At 39.7% G+C, this 21,425-nt stretch overlaps 1 long non-coding RNA gene across 1 annotated transcript; it reads left to right on the top strand.

The window, feature by feature from the left end:
* The first annotated feature begins 13,891 nt into the window (after positions 1-13,891).
* LOC142469196 (uncharacterized) lies at positions 13,892-18,451 on the top strand. The gene is made up of 3 exons (XR_012788985.1): positions 13,892-14,081; positions 17,938-18,098; positions 18,263-18,451. It is a non-coding gene; the product is annotated as an uncharacterized LOC142469196 (long non-coding RNA).
* The last annotated feature ends 2,974 nt before the right edge of the window (positions 18,452-21,425 follow it).

Below are 21,425 nucleotides of genomic sequence, written 5' to 3'. Positions count from 1 at the left end.
CTATAAACATGGCGGCGACACTACCCATCCGATCACACATACCGGGGCCTGTAACTCGGGAAGCAGGGGGTCCCTGGTCCACAAAGTGATGCGGTTCAGCTCGGGGGACCCCCTGCTCACTGTACAGTATTATTAAATAAATATTAATGCTGCTTCGCTACCATAGCAGATACCCTGTAAGGTAAGGAACGAGTCTTTATTGATATGTGTGTTTTACTCATAGTGTAGATGTGCAGAGGGTCTCCGGAGCTGAAGCGCTTTTGTTTTAGGTCCGGGCACCCCCTGCTTCCCGAGATACAGACCCCTTTATGGGGTGCCGGTATCCCTCTGCTTTATTTACATTCCACGGTCACGTGATCGGGACCTTTAAATGCAGAGGGATACCGGCACCTCATAAAGGGGGCTGTATCTCGGGAAGCAGGGGGTCCCCCGACCTGAAACCAATGCGGTTCAGCTCCAGAGACCCCCTGCACATGTACACTATGAATAAAAGTTGTTTTAAAAATAATTTTTATTGTGCTGATGTTTGCGCCGAGAGAGCAGCGGATCTCTCTCTGCTGCAAACATAACTCGGCAGGGGACGGCTTCTCGGCAGTTTCTCGCCAGGCAGCCGTCCCGCCACCGGTTACATGCCATTTCATCAAATGGTGGTGGCTGATTCATTCGCCAGGGATTCGCCCCTTACAGCATACAGCCAGTTTAACACGCCAAAAACATGGCTAATTGCTAAACTGGCTAATGCATTTTTCCGCCGCTTACTGCATGAAGCCCTAAAAGTGACTTTTTTCAGGATATTTTTCTAAGGTCAACTTTGCTCGTTTGTTACCCTGTTTGCGTTAAATTCTGCCCTTAAGCAGGATGCACTAAACTACGCAACCGTAGCGTACGCAAAAGTTGCGTTGAAAAAAACACGTCAGCTCAAGGTAGACGCAAAAAAAGCTGGACTTTGAAAAATTTCTTCGTTTACATTTTTGCACTTGTAAAACCCATACAACAGGCCAGCGGGTGTCCCCGGCTCACCTTGCGGGGGTCCCCGAGGGAGGCCGGGGGTCGCACGGGTGTCCCCGGCTGACCCCGCGGCCGTCCCGAGGTCCCCGCGGGCCTGCGGTACCAATGTTGTGCCTACAAAAATACTAAACAATATTTCTAACTAAATACACCCCCCTAACACATACTGTACAGTACAATAATGTGCAAAATAAGTATTATCCAGATATGGATAATAGATTATTTGCCCATTATTAAACACTGCATTAGCATACATAAATAAAGTTAATAAATACAGTTATACTTACCACAACAGCAGGTCCCTCTGTCCTCCGTTGCAAGAAAGCATATACAGTATACATAATAAAGACATTCTAATGACCCCTAACCCCTTAATCACCTTAGCGGTTAGTAACCGCTATAGTCATTAAGGGGTTAACCCGCCCTTCCCCCATACAAACCCTCGAGGCCTAAGCACCCACCCCGGACTGGCAATACCCACCCTGTACCCATTGAATAGTATAGTGGTACATCATACCCATATAATAATAATATGGGCATGATAAGCCTCTATAGCACTCAATGAATGGGCACCCTATTTACAATACATTAATGCACCAGATACACAATAATAAAACATAACTCCAAAAAAACACACTTCACTAAATAAAAACAGTAGCCAGCTAATCCAATGAATACAAGCAATAACAACATCAACAATGAATTAATTAAACCATTAACCAATCAAAACAATAAATTCCTAAACCAACTCAAAATGAATAGTAACACTAACCAATCAAACCAATTAATTACTACAACATTTATGAATTTAAACATTAAAATACAAAGAAATACATTCAAACAACCTCTGAAATAACCATAAAACGCATTAGCTAACATAATACAACATTAACTACAAACGAAGACCAATCTCAAACATTGTATTACCATTAAGCAGGAAAAAAACAAACAATGACATCCACATAAGAAACTGAAATTAAAAAACCCTCCAGCAATACCAAGCCAGAAATGCCCCCCAAATATTGTCATAATAATGTAGTAATCTGTACCCTAAAGTGTTACAGATTAATATATTATCAGTCAATGTGCCTCCCCCCAAAAATCAAAATACACATCCAATGAAAAAACCTGTTAAAAAAGACATTTACAAACATTGAATATATTACTTACCATTAGAAGCGGTGGCCCTCCGACTCCCGGGGAAACAGGAAGCTCATGTACCTTGAAGGCCTCCAACAGCATCCGATGCCATCCGCCATGAAGATCCGGATCAGGTACCCAAATCTTCTTTTTTCTTTCTTTAATCACCTTCTCCTATCTTCATCTGTCACCATTTCTTGATCTTCTTTATCTTCTATCTTCATCTGTCAATCCAAAAACTACCATGGTAAATCCCAACCGATGTTGTCTCGTCATCTTCTCGGGCTCAAATGAGGCGTCAAGGCCTTAAATAGGGCTTGTGACGTCACATTTAGCCTCAAAATGGTTAACAGCCACCTGATTGGCTGTTAAAACCATGTTCCGACTTTATTTTATTTTTTTAAATGACGTCACTTAAAGGGAATGATGCCAGCCAATCAGAATGGCTGTGCTTTATTTGCCTTTAAAATGACGTCACTAAATCCAAGATGGCCGGCATCACATGGTATTTCAGCCAATCAGAGTGTGGCATTGGTTCCCAGGATCTGATTGGCTGAAATACCATGTGACGCCGGCTTCGTGACGTCATCTTAAAGGCAAATAAAGCACAGCCATACTGATTGGCTGGCATCATTCCCTTTAAGTGACGTCATGTAAAAAAAAAAATTTTTTAAGTCAGAACATGGTTTAACCAGCCAATCAGGTGGCTGTTAACCATTTTGAGGCTAAATGTAACGTCACAAGCCCTATTTAAGGCCGTGACGCCTCATTTGAGCCCAAGAAGACGACGAGATAACATCGGTTGGGATTTACCATGGTGGTTTTTGGATTGACAGATGAAGATAGAAGATAAAGAAGATCAAGAAATGGTGACAGATGAAGATAGAAGAAGGTGATTAAAGAAAGAAAAAAGAAGATTTGGGTACCTGATCCGGATCTTCATGACGGATGGCATCGGATGCTGTTGGAGGCCTTCAAGGAACGTGAGCTTCCTGTTTCCCCGGAAGTCGGAGGGCCACTGCTTCTAATGGTAAGTAATATATTGAATGTTTGTAAATGTCTTTTTTAACAGATTTTTTCATTGGATGTGTTTTTTGATTTTATGGGGGAGGCACATTGACTGATAATATATTAATCTGTACCACTTTAGGGTACAGATTAATACATTATTATGACAATATTTGGGGGGCATTTCTGGCTTGGTATTGCTGGTGGTTTTTTTAATTTCAGTTTCTTATGTGGATGTCATTGTTTGTTTTTTCCTGCTTAATGGTAATACAATGTTTGCGATTGGTCTTCGTTTGTAGCTAATGTTGTATTATGTTAGCTAATGCGTTTTATGGTGATTTCAGAGATTGTTTGAATGCATTTCTTTGTATTTTAATGTTTAAATTCATTAATGTTGTAGTAATTAATTGGTTTGATTGGGTAGTGTTACTATTCATTTTGAGTTGGTTTAGGAATTTATTGTTTTGATTGGTTAATGGTTTAATTAATTCATTGTTGATGTTGTTATTGCTTGTATTCATTGGATTAGCTGGCTACTGTTTTTATTTAGTGAAGTGTGTTTTTTTGGAGTTATGTTTTATTATTGTGTTTCTGGTGCATTAATGTATTGTAAATAGGGTGCCCATTCATTGAGTGCTATAGAGGCTTATCATGCCCATATTATTATTATATGGGTATGATGTACCACTATACTATTCAATGGGTACAGGGTGGGTATAGTCAGTCCGGGGTGGGTGCTTAGGCCTCGAGGGTTTGTATGGGGGCAGGGTGGGTTAACCCCTTAATGATTATAGCGGTTAGTAACCGCTAAGGTGATTAAGGGGTTAGGGGCTATTAGAATGTCTTTATTATGTACTGTATACTGTATATGCTTTCTTGCAACGGAGGACAGAGGGACTTGCTGTTGTGGTAAGTATAACTGTATTTATTAACTTTATTTATGTATGCTAATGCAGTGTTTAATAATGGGCAAATAATCTATTATCCATATCTGGATAATTGTAATTTTGCACATTATTGTACTGTATGTGTTAGGGCAGAGGGGGGAGGGGGGTCATGTATTGATGTTTGTTAAATCTTTTTTTAATATACATGTGTTTCATAGTGTAGATGTGCAGGGGGTCTCCGGAGCTGAACCGCGTTGGTTTTATGTCCGGGACCCCCTGCTTCCCGAGATACAGGCACCTTTATGGGATGCCGGTAATCCCCTGCACTGTCAAGCGTCCGCGTCACGTGACCGGGACATTGAAATTCGGGAGGGGATACCGGCACCCCATTACGGGGCCTGTATCTCCTGAAGTAGGGGGTCCTCGGACCTGAAACCAATGCGGTTCAGCTCCGGAGACCCCCTGCTCATGTACACTATTATTAAAATATATTTATTTAGTGTACGATCGCCTGTAACAGCCTTGCATGCAGATGGCAAATCACCATGCAAATGTTACATGCGGCTTTTTTTTTCTATCAGCTAGCGTACGTGAAGTTTAAGAACGCTAGCAGGGGGGAAAAAGGCAACACATACGCTGTGGGTGTTTTGAGCAGGAACATTAAAAAATGGGCTCTAGGCCTTAGTGACTCGCGTCTCCGGCCTCACTTTTTAACGGACCTGCTTTTTTGGAACCTCTGAACGCAAAAGCATTGAGCTTAGTGCATAGCCCCCAGTGTCTCTTATTCCTTATCATACCATGGGAGAGGTGGAGCAAATTAATTCTTTATTGTACACACAGTATAGATATATTTGTAGCTGTGGCTACACATATATCTTTTCGACTTTTGTCACTATGGACTTGAGAGTTTTTTCTCTTGAAAATTGATCATTTAGACACTGTTTTGCTGCATATCACATTTATTTAATGTATTATTTTTTATTATTTTTGAGAAACAACTCTTACAAAGAACTTATACTTTTGGAGCTTTATTTTGTGTATTGATATTCAAGTACTTCCCTAACTCAGAGTGCACTTGGTTTATTTTCTTATTCAAATTGCTTTCTTCCAGTTTAGTGCAGTTCTTGAAGTGATATTGCTCGTCTGTGAATAAGTATAGAAGTGTGAACTCATTTATCCTTAGTGGTTTTATATCTGTATTGCAGACATGGCAATTACTTTTTTATCTACTAGATCCACTTGATCAGAGAACGTCTGTAACATATTTTCTGATGAAAAATCAGGAATTAGGAGACTGCACAATCGTTAACCGTTTTTACACAAGGGATCACCGATTGGTTTAGCTGCAAATCACATCTGAGTGTGAACATGGAAAGAAGAAAACACATTAAAAAAAACAATCAACATCAAGAACTTCAAGAAAAACTGTAAAAAATGTTAACTAGAGCTGAAAAAGCGCTTCAGCTTGCTCAAAATGCACGGGGACACTTTAACAAGTGTAGCCCCCTTTCCCCACGTGTCTAGGGTGACTACGTGTGCTGCTATTACCTGAGTGGCAAACAGGAGGCCTGATCCTCTGCCACTGGGAGCCTGGGGTGTGTAATGAATATACTAACAGCGCCTCCACCTGGGAAGGATCCTCACACTGTGGGATAACCCCTCCCAGGACAATACAGTCAGTAATTGCACAAAAACAGTAACAGTATTTACTGGACAGTAACCTATAACAGGAACAAAACAACATAACATATAATAATACAATATATATATATATACTGACCCGTGGAATATCCCCCCACAGTAATTGGGTGCACAGGAGCACCAGTGTCCCAGTGACCAGGCCACAATAGCCAATCCCAGCCCAAGTGTGTGACAGCGCTGCCCTTTTGTATTGTTGGTGCACTTGTAGATATACAAGCCCGGGCGCTCCAGCCCCAGCGTGCGGCTGGGTACTAACAAGCAACTGATCAGTCTGGCTGTGTCTCGCTCACGCGCAGCTATACTCAAGATGGCCGTGCCCTGTCCCTCCGTCCGCCACGGGACTCCGGTGACCCGGTCGCCTTGTCTATCAGCCTGCTGCTCCTGCACATTTCACAGGGGTGCGCACACCCTATCTCCGGCACCCACGCGCCACTGCAACCTCCCCACCCCACTCCACATGAGCTAAAGGGAACAGGAGGAAAGCCAAGGGGGCTGAGGGGGAGCCTATAAGGAGACCCGGCCACACAAGCAATTGTTAAGAACTTCGGAAGATTGCAGTGTAAAGCACAGAAAAACATCAAGGAATCACTTTCAAAAAACAGGATAAGAAAATATCAAATGAAACAAAGCAGCTACTGAGGAAACAACAAGAAGTTAAACAATCCCCAGATGCAAGAACAAAAATTGGATATGCAGGGCTGGGCAAGACGATTTGCAAAAGAATAACTAAAGATGTAAGAAAATGTAACTGTTCATACATGATGAAAAAGACTGCTGAAGATAACAAAAGCTAAAAGAAGACAAAGCAGTGACTAATGATTGGGAAGAAGCAAAATCATTCAACCAAGACGATGGATCAACAATAAAAGAAACTGCACTTATCATGAAGAGAATTCAGAACTTCTACATTAAATTGTACGAGAACACAGATAACACGGCATCATCCAACAGAGAGAAGAAACCACCAATGATGTACCATGCGTCCTTCCAGAAGAAGTGGTAAAAGCAATAAAGCAATAAAACCATGAAGAATGGGAAGGCTCTCTGAAAAGATGGAATTACAACTGAAATCGTGAAACAAGCTAGGGGAAGAAATAGAGAAAATCCTTGCAAATTAAATCAATAGAAGAATAAGGGATTGAGTGCATTTGGAAGAAACAAGACAATCTCCACAGGCTCAGTACCACAAGATTGGCCTAAAGCAGACGTGGTGCCTATATTTAAAAAGGGAGCTAGATCACAACCGGGAAATTACAGACCTGTAAGGCTGACTTTAATAGTGGGGAAACCACTTAAAGGTTTAATACAGGATAATATTCAGGAATACCTGGGACTCAGTAAAAATATATGCACCTGGATTGAAAACTTGTTTAAGGATTGACAACAGAGGGTTGTCATAAATGGAACTTTTTCAGGTTGGACTAAGGTCGTGAGTGAGGACCTCAGGGATCGGTACTAGGACCCCTGCTTTTTAACTTGTTTATTAATGACCTTGAGGTTGGCATCGAGAGCAAAGTCTCCATCTTTGCTGATGATAATAAATTGTGTAAGGTAGTAGAATCAGAGCAGAATGTAATTTCTCTCCAGAAGGACTTGGAGAGACTGGGAACTTGGTAAATGGCAGATGAGGTTTAATACAGATAAATGTAAGGCTATGCATTTGGGAAGCAAGAATAAACAGGCGACTTAAAAAGATTAAATGGGGATAAATTGGGAAATCCTTGATGGAGAAGGATTTAGGAGTGCTTGTTGACAGCAGGTTTAGCAACAGTGCCCAAAGTCATGCAGTAACTGCAAAGGCAAAAAAGATCTTATCTTGCATTAACTGGCAATGGATGGAAGGGACGTTAACATATTTATGCCCCTTTACAAAGCATTAGTAAGACCACACCTTGAATATGGAGTACAATTTTGGGCACTACTTCTTACAAAAGACATTATGGAACTAGAAAGAGTGCAGAGAAGAGCCACCAAATTAATAAAGGGGATTGACAATCTAACTTATGAGGAGAGGCCAGCTAAATTAGATTTATTTACATTAGAAAAGAGGCATCTAAGAGGAGATATGGTAACTATATACATATATAATCGGGGACAGTACAAGGAGCTTTCAAAAGAATTATTCATCCCAAGGGCAGTACAAATGGCTCAGGGGCATCCCTTAAGGTTGGAGGAAAGGAGATTTCACCAGCAACAAAGGAAAGGGTTCTTTACAGTAAGGGCAGTTAAAATATGGAATTCATTACCCATGAAGACTGTGATGGCAGATACAATAGATTTGTTCAAAAAAGGTTGGACATCTTTTTAGAAAGAAAAGGTATACAGGGATATACCAAATAAGTATACATGGGAAGGATGTTGATCCAGGGAGTAATCCGATTGCCAATTCTTGGAGTCAGGAAGGAATTTATTTTTCCCTTTATGAGATATCATTGGATGATATGACACTGTTTTTTTTTGTTTGCCTTCCTCTGGATCAATAAGTAAGTATAGATATAGGATAAAGTATCTGTTGTCTAAATTTAGCATAGGTTGAATTTGATGGACGTACGACTTTTTTCAACCTCATCTACTATGTAACTATGGGCCTCATGCAGTAAGCGCCGATAAGGCTTTTATCAGCATTTTCCCGCCAAAATTGGATTTGAGATTCAGTAAGCGCCGATAAGTGCTCAAAATCGGCAGTTTTTCTTGCCGATAAAAATTTATCGGCATGCGGCTGACGATAACCCACTTATCGGCACTTTTCAGCACTTTTTGAAATCGGCTGTATTCAAGTAGCCCCGATCAGCTTATCGGTGCTGATCGGCACTCAGAAATGGAGATTTCATCGGCAATTGGTCCCGCCAACTAAAGTTGGCAAGTTGGAGGGGAGAACGATCTGCAAGGTTGCCGGGACGGCACTTAGAAAAAAAACCTCATCTCTACATCAATGGAGTCAATGGAGCGGGGACTTATAACATTATAGTAGTGTTTACATTCTATTGCTCATAATACAAATGTGCTTGGCATTACAGTGTCGAGGTCATTCACTTCATCGTGTCACCCCTTACGTTTATTATTTGCATAACATTGTACTTTTCTATGTTATGATGATTTGCGTGTCACATTAGTCTTAATGTAATGATGTGTCAAGGGAAAATCCTATACTCAACTCTTAAAGGAACAGGTCACATCATATCAAACATGTTACTTAAGTGTGCTTCAATTTATTATATGATGTAACACATTTCACACATCTGACAGATCCAGCGTATAGTAATGTTGCTATACATTATACAATGCTTGTAATGTGTAACGCATTATCAAACATAAATGTAGCTGTTTGTTCTCATGTTTACATGTACTTTGTGACCTCCCTCTTTTCATGAGGTCCGCAATTGGACACTCAATAACATTGCATGTTTACATTGTACACGATGCATTACAATCACTTCATGCTAACTTATACACACATCTATAATAGTTACTCATTTTAACACGATTGAAACTGAATCAATAGCAACTATCCTGATGCCATTAAATTATGCATATGCACATTACAATAACTTCATGTGAACAGGTGACAATAACATGCCAAATTACACATGTTGCAACGTAGTTTCTCAACGTCAATGTCATGGTTGTATCCTAATTAGATGACTGAGTGTTGCGTTCAGAAGTGGTACATGCATTACACATTCCAGAAATACTTGACAATAAATGCTTGTACAAAGCTTAATGTTACATCATTCTCAAATATCATGATTGCCTGGTGAACACACATACATAATTATTTTAATTGCTAATGCATACACATTGGGAGTGAACTACTTGGATATGTTAATGTAACACCTTGCACTTCAGCAAGTCACCTGACATCATCACATAGGTATTTAAAGGAGGCCAATTACCTGCGCATTCACAGCTACAGACCTGAAAATTATGCGAATGTTTATGAGACTGAGGAACATTCTATTGGAGGAGAGGCTTGCTGATGGAGAGGATATCACAGGCCAAGGAAGGGACAGGGACAGAGGCAGGGACAGTGGCAGGGACAGGGACAGGCACGCAGACAGGAGAGGGAGAGGGAGAGGTCGAGGGAGAGGGCAAGGAGATGAGAGGAGAAGAGAGAGGAGAGCAGTTGTGCCTCATCCTCGTTTGTACAGGGAGAGAACCCTGTTAGATGGGATGAGTGAGGAGGAGATTGTAAGTCGCTATCGTTTGAGTTCAGCAGCAATCTTAGCTCTTTATGAAGAGATACGGGGAGATTTAGATTTTGTGACAGCCAGAGGTCGTGCAGTCCCTGGGCTTGTTAAAATGCTGTGCTCATTACATTATCTTGCTTCCGCGTCATTCCAGACAACTGTGGGCATAGTGGGTGGGGTCTCGCAATCTACATTCTCGCGGGCCTTTACCCAGTTTCTATGTGCACTCAATAGACGCGCTAGGAATTATATTCATTTTCCTACAGAACACACAGAGTGGCTGGAAGTCAGGAGTGGCTTTTATACCATAGCCGGGATACCATGTGTGATGGGTACAATCGATTGCACCCATGTTGCTTTGATCCCGCCTGGTCAGAGTGAGCATGCTTACCGCAACCGTAAGCACTACCATTCCCTGAATGTACAGGTGGTATGCGATACCACGATGAAGATTATGCATGTGGTAGCCAAATTCCCGGGTTACAGTCACGATTCCTCTATCCTGAGAAACTCATCAGTCTTCCATGCTTTCGAAGAAGGCTATTTTGGACCTGGTTGGCTGGTGGGTGAGTACATATTATGATGTGTTAACAAACAACTCTTGGTTTTCTAGGAAATGTTGTATGTAATAATGTTAACACTAATTGTTTCATATTTGTGCATGATGGATTATAGGTGAATCAGGATACGGAATTAGGCCGTGGCTGTTGACCCCTGTGGCAAACCCTCAAAGTGAAGCAGAGGAGAGGTACAATGTTGCCCGTATATCTACGCGATCCGTCATAGAGAGGACATTTGGGCTTCTAAAGACAAGATTTAGGTGTCTCGATAGAACTGGTGGGGCACTTCAATATAAGCCTGCTAAAGTGTCTGATATTATAATTACATGTTGCATTTTGCACAATTTGGCACTCCGCAATAATGTACAAACAGACATACGTCAGGGTTTGGAGGAGAGCATCCCGTCAATTTACCAGCTGACAATGACCAAACAGCCAGTGGTGTTGAGACACGTCTGAATGTCATAAACACATTTTTTTCATGTAAGCAAATACATATATGTTCATAGTACTACATAGATGTATTCATTCTTTGTTATGATAAATACATTTGTCCAAATACCATTCACTTAGGAAACAGATGAATATGGTTCACACACCTTTCTCTTCTCTGCTGTGTGGACAATTGCATGTGGCACCGGTATGTCATTTATCAACAGCTTGTATTATACTTCTTACCAATAAAAAGTGTTGTGTGTACGTGAAGAAATAATGTGTACTAAATCTATATTTTATGTACATGCTCTTTTTGGTTATGCATACACAATAAACCTACTATGTCCATAGTCAATAGCTAGTGCAGTATGGTTACATACAATGTTTATTTTGCAGTGTGACATGTGAGTCACAATGATGTATGCACTATTGTGTATTTCTGATCATATTTGACGTATTATAGATGTTTTTTCATATCACACTCAAAATGGTCAATTTTGTGTGTTGCTTACCTTAATGAACATGTCATGACAATGATTTATATTCATGTTTTCTTTTTCAAGGTATATCACTTCAATGACTGCTCATGGTATGTATTTCAATTCACATCTGTCATAAGATGTGCAAACCTCAATACAGGTATAGTTACAGGATGTATAAATAGAACGTAATGAAAAAGATGTGACAATTGAAACATGTCGTTTCTGTATTGTGTACATGCGTTTAGCTACACTTGGTGGTTATTGTGCAGTGTCTTAAAATCATTAGGGACATTACATAACATGTAATTTAGCAAACGTAACAACATCCATTCATGGAATGTAGGGGTGGGGGGAGAGAAGGGGATAAACCCTGCTCAGCTATTGATTATGGGAGGATAACATCCATTGATGCACATGAGCGATGTTAACACTCAATGCATGTTTGTATGAAAAGACCCCAAAATGTTTTAAACATCATTAACATTGCAATGTATGTGATTAGTTGTTGTATCTCTTCATCTTCATGTTGATTACTACATTGTCACATGTGTATGTATAAGTCAAAGATGTGTGTTGATTTGACGTACATGTAACATGTGTCAAAATGTTAACACTATTCCAAAGTATAGTTCTTTGGATTCTCAACTTTTCCTAATTCATTCAACACAATGACAATGTTGTTAATATAATTTTTATTTCATTCACGTTAGTTATTCATAATGATCATGATCCTTTATAACTAATGTCAACATATGAACATAAATGAAGTGGACATTTGCATACGCACACATTTCAGCAACAGTGTGTGTGTGTGTTGTAGTTTTTGTGTGATGCATGTATTTCTACATGAAATAATATAAACAAACATAATAATGTTGCTTTTATCATCGGCCTCACTTAGCTATGTATGTGTTGAACGTTTACTAATAACACTAAACTATAGTTAGTCGTGTGAATAAAATGTACACACAAATGTTCATGGTTTCATGATCTTTAACTAACATTCATTAGCTCATGCATGTTAGGTTAGCACTACAACTTAGGTGAAAATATAAAATGCACACGACTAAACAGTTTCTATCACCTCCCTATTGTTATTGTGTACGTTCAGATACAATGTCTACGAGTTGTTATGTAGCATTTACATTCTTTGACAAGTCACACGTGAGATTTTAATATATAGTAGATTCATGTGTTTGCTGAGTGATAATGTTGGTTGCATATATCACATGGCAATACATATAATGTTAGTAGAAAATAACCAAAAAACAATATAAGTTCTAACTTCAGTGCTTAGCAACATCATAATGTTAATTAAGTGCATAGTAAATATTTGCATAAGAGGATAACATTATGTAGTGATTGTTAATCTGCGCACCAATCATTGAAAGCATTGTTACATATTTATTATAATAGTTGTTCGCTCGTCGTCACAATCATCTAATATTACGATTGGCTCATCTGAAATCATACATTGGTCCCATGTATTCATCCGCGACATCTGTGAAATACAGCAAACACATGATGTTCAAAGATGGCACATTTATATATGTCTCAGCATGACAACGCTTAACACATCTCTATATGATTGTGGATATTCACGCATAAGTAACGTATATGTTTAAACTGCAAGGATAAAACTACACATACAGAACTGTGTCATTTTTCAAATGGCGTTGCTGGCATTACTACGGATATGATTTTTCCGGTGCCTGTATACATAATAATGTATCGAATGTCTGGACTAAGTCTTAGCGCATGCGCAAAACGATGTGTATGCTATGCGTTCAATACATGTCCCTCCATGGTGCTGCTAGCTGTACGCATATCATGGCTGGAAGGTATGATATGGAAGCGAAACAAAATCACTTCTACACACGTACATATCTAAACTTTGTAAACGGACGTGTACTCACTGAAAAAACGGACGATCAGCCAATGAATGAACAAAAGACGTGTGACGTCATGTTAAGGCACCGTGAAATGCATGCAAACACCCCTCCCATTAAATTAACATTGGCCTCCAGCGCTGTGCACGCACCGCCACACCGACGCACGCGCATGACACACTGCACTGACCGTAACAATAAGCTACGGGCACAGCCAATACGGTTTCACGTGCGCACGTCAGTTGGGGACAGGGCTTGCATTGGTAAACCTTTTAAAGGACGCCTTGGGACACGCCCAGGGTCCCACGTCATATGTGGGCGACACTTTGTTTTTATATGTTGAATGCTAAACAATGAGGTGTGTGTGTGTGTTACAGTTAGTGTAACATGTTGAAATGATACTTTAAAAGCGATAATAATCTAGGATTTAGGACTCCGTCACCAATGTGTACTAATGGTTCGTCATGTAATATATTGTTATAGGAAATAATGTCTTTGTGCACGCTACATGAAAGCCTGTCTGCAATGTTAAGCTGTATCCACTCATTTGGCTAACAAATGGTGTATATTATTAATGTAGACATATAATTTGAGTAAAGGCATAACGAAATTTGTATTTACCATTCTTGTAGAAGTCAAAACTGATTTGGCTGCAACTGCTCGCTGCAGGAAGGCACAACAGTATCATCCATGGTTGAGGCAACCGTTGAATCCTGAATCACACACATCTCCATGAGGGCGTCATATGGATCTGCAGTGGCTTCTTCAAACAAGACGTCCGGAGGTATGTACAGTTGTTGGTTGTTTTCCCATCCACATTGGTATTGTCCATATAAGTTTGGATACATATCATAGTAGTTATGTCCATCTTGCATCTGGTCTGGCTGAATGGAGGGTGCAGGTAGATCAGCAGACGCGATAGTTGGTGCGGCTTCAGTGTCACTGGTATTAGGCAAAAATATGCTATTTAACAGAAGATATAAGGGTAAAAGGGGACGATAGACAGCACTCTGATATTGTTAAATATATGCAATTGCAGGGTGCACGGAACAAAAGGGGACCCTTATTCCCCTGTATAGTACTAACAAATCTACGTAAGTACCAGCACTCACTGTCTAATAGCTAAATGATGAAAACAGTTGTAATGCAGAATAAACATTTAATAATAAAATGAACCAGAAATAAATCAAATGCGTTTGCAGAAACCAGTATCACAAATGGGCATGTCACAAAGTGAGGGGTGAGGGGGGGGGGGGGGAAAGAAGGAAAAGGGGAAAAAACATGAAACATAAGGAATATACACACAAAAAACGGAGAACGGAAAGTATGCTAGGGGGGCGACGTTTCGAGGGACTACCTCTTCATCTGGCCCATTCCCCCTGGTCCAAAAGGACCGAGAGGTACTTCCCTAAGCCTCCCTTCCCCTATACCTGGTCAAATCAGACACCCCTGAAAATAGCCAGTAAACATATAGTGTAAGCTAAATACAGCTAAACAGCTAATAGCAGGGCAGCAAGAATCCACTAATGGTACAGTTAAAGCTGAACACAGCTTGCAAGAAAGCAGCTTGCAAATGAGCACCAAGAGTCCACACAGTCAGTGAAAGGTTAATGAGAAAAATAAATGAAGTGGTCAAACCCTCAGTGGCTCTGCTCCTTCAGCTGCTTGTGTGGAGTGCTGAGGCTCCTTTTGGACCAGGGGGAATGGGCCAGATGAAGAGGTAGTCCCTCGAAACGTCGCCCCCCTAGCATACTTTCCGTTCTCCGTTTTTTGTGTGTATATTCCTTATATTTCATGTTTTTTTCCCCTTTTCCTTCTTTCCCCCCCCCACCCCTCACTTTGTGACATGCCCATTGGTGATACTGGTTTCTGCAAACGCATTTGATTTATTTCTGGTTCATTTTATTATTAAATGTTTATTCTGCATTACAACTGTTTTCATCATTTAGCTATTAGACAGTGAGTGCTGGTACTTACGTAGATTTGTTAACAGAAGATATGTTCCATGTTCCATGGTAAGTTTAAATGATGGCGCAACATGCCAGCATCCATATCGTTGATCTAGCCGATCATGGACACGCTCAAAACAGTCATTTGTGGATAAAGTGAATCGTACAGAAGTTTTAAAATTTCGTTGTATGTCAGGTTGTTAGTAGTATGGATATTTCTTTTCGATCAAGTCATAGATTTTGGCCACGTTTGCACTTTTCTCTGGCGTTGATTTGATTGCTTCATAAATCATAAATTTGTATGATTTACGTGGATGGCTCTGCAAGTGGAAGCTTCTGCCATTTCTTCTCTCTTCAAGTGTACGTTGTGTGAAGTTGAACGCATACGGATGTCTGCTGAATGTGTGAATAGTTACATGTTATCTTCGCGGTTTGTTCCAAGGTTATAATACAACATAGCAGTTATACGCATAGGTTTTCTCCCACAAGAAATTTGTTACAATCATTGGCTGAAATTCTTTGGGTAAGATACTCTTTCCACAGGAATCGAAACTTTACTTTCGGCTTAGGCAATCAACATGTGCAAAACAAGTAGACTCTTTTAATTACAATAACAATGTGTGTGAAATCATCTACAGTGCTATGCTGAACACATTTCTGGTTATACTTAGCTAGATGTAACCATACACACACATCTGTATGTTTGTCTCTTTTTCTGTTTTTCTCTCTGTCTGTTTATCTCTGTTTCTCTCTCTGTTTCTCTCTCTCTTTGACTCTCTCTGTTAGTCTCTCTTGATATATACATATATATAGATATATATATAAATAAATATATATATAATTATATATATATATATCTATATATAATTTACTATATATTGTGTGTAGATATATATATGTATATAGATATGTAGATATATATAGAGATAGAGATAGAGATAGATATATATCTCTAGATATATCTCTCTATATATATCTATATCTCTATATATATATCTATATATCTATATATATATATATATATCTATATATATATCTATCTATATCTATATCTATATCTATAGATATATATATATATATATATATATATATATATATATATATATATATATATAATCTCTATCTGTACATTGAAGGCCTTGTGTGCTAATAGGCCTTGCTGTAATTCTATTAACACTTCATTACAGTTTATAACATTACTGGGTGAGTATGTCTGAAGGCCTATTTGAATCAGCTGTGTATAAGTAGTAGTTAACAGCAAACAAGGCCATTTTTGAGCCATGAAGCCATGTACTGTTAATTCTGATTATATATATATTATATATAGAGTGCCAAACTAAAGCCATTCATGTGTGTAAGTAGGCCTTGTTGTAATCATATTGAAAGTTAAATACAGGTGAGTGAATTATGGGCTCAATCATACTGATGCCATAATTTTAGCAAGTGTCCTAACATTTATATCTCATTAACACAAGGCCTGTTGGCGGACAACAGTGGCAGATATATATATGTATTTATCAGTTAATATATATATATATATATATATATATATATATATACACACACACTCACACACTGTGTGTGTGTGTGTGTGTGTGTGTGTGTGTGTGTGTGTGTGTGTGTGTGTGTGTGTGTGTGTGTGTGTGTGTGTGTGTGTGTGTGTGTGTGTGTGTGTGTGTGTGTGTGTGTATACATATATCCATAGAGATACAGACTAACAGATCTGTTATTGTAACCAAAAATCATACATGATCACATACCAACATTATGAACTATGAAAGAAGATTAAGGTAAGTAATGTGTTACAGAGTTAAGACACCAGAAAACACAACATCAAAATGTATGCTGTTATATGGATAGTTACTTAAAGTTGTATGTCAATAATATTAGCATGCAATGACTATCTACATTAACAAACAAACCCACATACATCTCATCTTGAACAAGAGCTAAGTGAATGTCAGCTTCTATAAACATGGCAAGTGTGTAATGTTGTACCATTAATCAACTGATGATTAATACATATTCATATGTTATTAAATATGCCTTAATTCAGTCAGTGAACATTTCTAAACATTCATGTGTACAAGGACATACTTGAATGTTAGCAAGCATCTGTACATTATCATACATACACTATGCATGAAATAGTGTGCAGTAAACACCACCAGGACACCAACTCATTTAGTGAATGTAATTATTTATTTTTGTTTATCCTTTTGAGAGCGAGTCACAGGCCTGCTTGTTGGCTGTTGTGTTTGCCTTTTCCCTTTGCCAAGTACTTTGGCCTTAACTGTACGACTTGTACTGGCCTGTGGCAGTTCTGTGGCACTGGGTGTGGGCTGTGGCACTTCAGGGGCACTGGGTGTGGGCTGTGGCACTTCAGTGGCACTGGGTGTGGGCTATTGCACTTCAGGGGCACTGGGTGTGGGCTGTGGCACTTCAGTGGCACTGGGTGTGGGCTGTGGCACTTCAGGGGCACTGGTTTGGGCTGTGGCACTTCAGGGGCACTGGGTGTGGGCTGTGGCACTTCAGGGGCACTGGGTGTGGGCTTTGGCAGTTGTGAACCAGTTACTAAACATTGCAGGACTGAGGTTGGAGCAGTTTCTTGTTTTGGTGTTTTAATCTTTTTCCAAAAGCTGGTTACTAGTAATTGTTGGCCTAACTTTCTTTTTCGTGTCTCATTTGTAGGTGTCCGTTCCTGATTTTGAACAGATGTAAGCGGTTGGATGTTGACAGGGACCTGCACAGAACTTGCACCTACTGTACCGGTATCATCCAGAACTGGGGAATGAAGAACTGATGACTCTGGAGAAAAAGTAGCAGCATGTAAAGATCCATCCTCAGATGGGGTAAAGTGGAATTGTTGTTCTCTAGCAGTAATTCGCAACTGATTTGCTTGGCTTAGATTCACAACTATTGCTTGTAATGTCCTGTTTAAATTTTGTATTTCTTTAGGAACTTGGATGATGACTCTTTCAATTTGTGACATTTGTGATATTGTCCTTTCCTGCAGTGATATCATCCTTTCAAGCACTGACATCATTTCTGAATGGCGACGATTTTCTTCACCCAAGATTCTTTCTTCAGAAGCTGCAATAGCTGAGTAGGTGTCACGAGCAGGAGGAGTTGAATGCTGGGTTAATCCACGAGTGGGAACATCTTCATGGTCACTTGAGTGAATTTGTCCTTGAGTGGCAACATCTGCTTCTACAAATAAAAAAAGACATTATGAACTGGCATGCAACTTGCACTTGTTTTTCAATATAATGAGAGTTGTTCTCACAGTGTAACACATAACATGTTTCCATAATTTTTCATTTGTGTCAAATTAAAAGTTTATGCTTGAAGTAACAATTATGTTTCGACTCAGTGTGAAAGAAGAATGAATGAAAGGTTGTTGTAACCTCACAACTCCTAGCTGATAGTTTACAACACACACAATACATGTTGTCAGGAAACACTACATCTTCTGTGACAATAACTGATGTGAAGTTAATTACATGTGAAAGGCATTTATTTAGCATGGCAAATGTACACATTAGATGTTCTGCACCTCATACACTCCCCTTCCATGCTTGATGATGAGCTGGATGAGCCAGGTCATGAGACATGTTCAGTGTCAGGTGACACATGAGCTTCAGGAGCAACTATATAGAAGAATAACATAAGAATTTTATTGACATGTGGACATAATTAACATAAAGTTTGTTTAGTGGGAGTATTTATGGCTAAATATCAGCATCACATAAGGAAATTACAATATGTTTCTGGCAAGCTGTACATTATCCATTTTAACATCAATGTATATGTGAACCTAATTGGCACATGTATTGTTAAAACCATACAACATACAATGTTCATGCAGGAATGCGTTGTAAAATTAAGTGTTCTGTTGGACATACACTGCATATATTGTGTAGTAATCTAACAATAATAATGTACATCACTACCATGACAGCAAAGTTGACTCTGCTTATAATTCAGTACCTAATTGTGGAAAAGTGAATGAATGTTTTTAGTGATCTGTGTGAACATTTAAGAGAAGCAGGTGTAGCGCTCAATGTGGCTGACACTCATCAACACATGCAGTGTGTCGCTCACAGTATATATTGGGAAGAAAGTATAAGTAGCTGCGGAAATATAGATAAGAACTGTAACCTACGACACGCCTAGTACAGTAACATTTGTCACCTGGTGGAAATGGAGCCGAATAAATTCCGATATCTCTGTCCCCGGGCAAACCCTCCACGCCGACAGGAAGAAATTTTTCCCGCATCTGCTCCTCCAATGGTGTTAAGATTAGAGCTTGTGCTGGCGGCTCACCTCCAGTGCCAGAAGCATGCATCCGTTGTGCTTGTATTTTTTTCTTTACGTTTGCCCTTATATCATCGAATGTCTTCTGACAATTCGCCCGGTCGCTGACATGATTCCCACACGCAGACACAGCCAAGGTTATTTGATCCCACATTTCTTTTTTTGATGCTGAACTTGTCCGCCCTTGAAATACATACAAAATATATGACGTTAATTATTATTATAAAAACGATCAGTTTCCTAAACTGCTACCTGTTCCAAGAGATACCAAACATGCTGGTTTAGGTGTAATATGTGTACCACATGAGCATTTACGTGTAAACATAGAAATGTAAGGAAGCTTGCATGAATATTGTATGTACTTTGGCAACATTTTTAGACTGATTGTTATGGTCGTTCTAAAGCATAAAGGAATATGTATGTAACAATTAAGTTTAATTGATAGATATTATAGAATAATATTTTGATATTAAAACATCTCACATGACCTAGGATAATATGTCTTTGAAGAATCAATGCAAAGATAGACTTACCTAGTAAATGCCTATACAGACAGTCATAGTGCTCCAGAATCCCTGTGACAAGAACTGTGTTTTCCTCTTCATTGAACCGAGGATTACGTGGCCGCTCCACACGTTTCTTCTGAATACGTGCAGGCCCAGAGCTTGGCTGCTGCTGACTGGACTCTCCTTCCAATGGAAGAGACTCCAAAAGCGGGCCACCAGCAACCACCCCACCACCAGACACCCCAGCAGCACCAGCAACAGAGCCACCAGCAGCATTCGCACTCACTGCAACACTACTCGCACTCCCAGCAACACCAGCAGCACTCGCAGCAACAGCACTCCCCTGAATCCTACGTTCACTCCGACGCGTACTCACACGACTACCAGTACCACTTACACCAGCATCACTCTTCCCACGCCTTGCGGCCATACCTCTAGCACTCACAAAGAACAGAAAAGAAATTTAAAGACAATCGCACTGAACACTTACAAAGTGAAAACAAGACAAAGATGTAAACAAAACAACACAGGACAAACCTCTCACAATACACCACAACTGTCTCAGTCAATATGAAATATGTAAAACGGCCAGCTCTGTGTGTGTGTCTCTCTCTCTCTCTCTCTCTCCCAACAGCACAGAGAATGAATAAAAATACACACTGCCTTTAAATGGGCCGCTCAATCCAAAACATGCTTGCTTTGGCAGATTCAGCAAGAAGTTTCATTGGGGAACCTAACACCACCTCGCCATGCACGCCGATACACCTTTGTGTGATCGGCAAATCATCGGCAGAGTGGGAGCAAATGTTTTCGGCTTGATTCGGAAGGGATTCAGCACTTATTGCATACGGAGAGGGAAAATCGCCAGAATCATGCCGATAAGGTACCCTTGGTGATTGCACTTTTTCGGCGCTTACTGCATAGAGCCCTATGTAATCTTACTAGGTAACCTTCCATTGGGGCTCAAAAATTAAGTATTCTGCCTGTGATCACTTATGGATGTGAAATTGAACTCTAAATGTGAAGACAATTCAGAAGTTTCAGAAAACTCAAAGAAGTATGGAAATATGTATGCTGGGTATTACCGAAAGAGACAGGAAAAAGAAGGAATGAGTTCGAAACCAATTTTTTATTGTATATATGTATATATGTCTTTATTTATATAGCGCCATAAATGTACATAGCGCTTCACAGTAGTAATACACGTGACAATCATACACATAACAAAAAATACAAATAACAGATCATGGGAATAAATGCTTCAGATATAAATCTAACATTGTGGAATAGAAGTCCCTGCTCCAAAGAGCTTACAATCTAATTGGTAGGAAGAACGTACAGAGACAGTACGAGGCC

Source organism: Ascaphus truei, chromosome 1 (genome assembly GCF_040206685.1).
Source record: "Ascaphus truei isolate aAscTru1 chromosome 1, aAscTru1.hap1, whole genome shotgun sequence".
NCBI classification, from domain to species: Eukaryota; Metazoa; Chordata; class Amphibia; order Anura; family Ascaphidae; genus Ascaphus; species Ascaphus truei.
The sequence above is the reverse complement of the archived record's forward strand: the minus strand, read 5'-3'. Positions and strand labels throughout refer to the sequence as shown.